Source organism: Penaeus monodon, chromosome 6 (genome assembly GCF_015228065.2).
Source record: "Penaeus monodon isolate SGIC_2016 chromosome 6, NSTDA_Pmon_1, whole genome shotgun sequence".
Taxonomy (NCBI): Eukaryota; Metazoa; Arthropoda; class Malacostraca; order Decapoda; family Penaeidae; genus Penaeus; species Penaeus monodon.
In genome coordinates, this window is record NC_051391.1 from 18,552,158 (window position 1) to 18,554,657 (window position 2,500).

Here is a 2,500-nt window from a genome sequence, read left to right on the forward strand (position 1 = left end):
GATAGTAATCCAAAAATTGAAGGAGGAAGCAACACGCATTGGTTCAGAGGAGTTGGCAGATGAAGAACTCAAGCATGGTATAAGTTTAATGCTGAAGGAGATGGAAGGGAGTCAACCATGGCGTGCTGCATGGCCATCAAATGTACGTGAAACTAAGAAACTCACGGACCTGCTTGTTCGTGCCTCACGATGGGGAATACCATTGACAGCTTCTTTCATACAGGTAATTCATATAAGTAAAAAAAGAAAAACATTTTCTTTTTTACTTTGAGAAAATGATAAATGTATATGTAAATACACTCACACTCGCACTCACACTCACACGCACGCACATGTATGCACACATGCAAAACCAAGAAACATACACGACACACTACCACAAATGAAATTTCAACACACCCCACATACACACAACTAAAAGCACACATATGCAATGAAATGCAAATATGAAACAAGGAAAACACACACACACACTCATGCACACTAATAAAACACACCATACACACACATACACAACATAAATCAGGCACACTACCACACACCACCCACACACAACACACACACACACACCACACACACACCACACACCACCACACGCACACACTCACCACACACACACACTACACACACACACCACCACACACACACACAACACACACACCCCACACAACACACAAAACATCATCCATCCACCCCTACACCCACCCACACACACACACACACATCCACACCTCACCCACACCCACACCCACTCCCACAGCTGCTCACAAGCCATGGCCAAGTATACCTTCGGGACCACACCCTCTCACAACCACTTCCACCCACATCCACTTCCAAACATAACCATACAACAACACCCACAACATATATGAACATATATGTGTTATATATATATATATTATAAATATATATATATAAAATAATATATTTTTATATATTATATATATATGATAATAATAGATATATAAAAGTTATATATAATATATATAATTATATGTATATTTTTATCTATATTATATTTATATAATAGTATATATATATTATTATATTATGTATATTATATAGTATTGATAATAGTATATATATATAGTATATATATATATATATTATATATATATATATATATATATAATATATTATATATATTTTATATATATTATAATAATAATATAATATTAATATAATTATATATACATATCATCATCAATAATGTATGCTCATGTTTGAGCAGCCGTGGACCTCTCCACCAAATCCTTCTCCACTCAACTCGATCTTGCGCTTTTCTTTCCACTTGTACCATCGCCCAACCCGCAAATATTTTGTTGTTGTCGCTCTGTCTTGTCTTCGGTTTTGCCTCTTCCCTTTTATTTTCTATCACCATCCCTGTAATTTTTTCTAAATACTTTTACTTCTCATCACATGACCAATAAACTTTATTTTCCTTTTGTTCAAGAGTCCAACGGGCCGGTTTTACAATTTATTTTTCTCAGCACTTCATCATTCATTTCTTTTTGCCCAGTTAATACGTTAGAAACTCGTCTGTAACACTACATTTCAAATCTATGACCTTTTTCTTGTCTATCTTCTCAGCGCCAGCACTCAGAACCATATGACGAAATTTGGGAAAACTAATGAGTTCAAAAACCCTCAGCTTTGTCGTAAGGTAATGCTTCGATCTTTCCAGATGTTATTGAGAGCAATTGTGGCGTTTTTGGCAATGGTAATCTTCTTTTATCTTGGTGAATCATCATATGATTAGTTCAAACAGCTCCAAGATAAGTGAACTCTTCACTTTTTCCACAACCCCCTCCATGATGTAACATGTTCATCATCGTTCATTGCCGGTTATCTTGAATCTTCATGATCTTAGTTTTCTTGCATAAGAAACAAACCAAGCCCTTTTTGCTTGCTTCTCTAAACTTTATCTAGTAGTTGTTGAGTTCAATGATACTGCGGGGCAATTAAAACTTATTATCGGCGGTATTTTAGATTGATATTTTGTATCCCCAACTCTACATTTTCTTTCAAAATTCTCTAGAGCACCTCTCATAATTGCTTCAGAATTATTTTATTAAAAAGGTGTGGAGACAGAATGCAACCTTGTCGTACTCCTTGGTTGACTTCGAACCTTTTTGTTAACCCATAAGTGGTTCTTACAGTTGCTTGTTGTTGGTCATACATGGCTTTTATTATTTGGATGATTGTTTTGGAAATTTCATATCGTTCATGTTATTCCAGAGGATATCGTGATCAACAGTATAAAAAAGCTTTCGAGTAATCGATGAAACACAGATATAGGTCTTTCTGATTTTCTCGGGTTTTTCCTATGATCAATTTCAGATTAAAAACTGGTTTCTGATACCTTTTCCAGGGCGGAAAACCGCTTGTTCGTCTGCAGTTCTTCTCTTAGCTTTAACTTCTTTCAGCAATAATTTCAACAAAATTTTGCTGCTGTGATTTATTAATGCAATTGTCTATTATTGTTGCATTGGATTTGCGT

The 2,500-nt window shown here is 35.2% G+C and overlaps 1 pseudogene; it reads left to right on the forward strand.

The window, feature by feature from the left end:
- The window catches only part of LOC119574322, a 12,199-nt pseudogene that overhangs the window by 4,535 nt on the left and 5,164 nt on the right, over positions 1 to 2,500 (forward strand).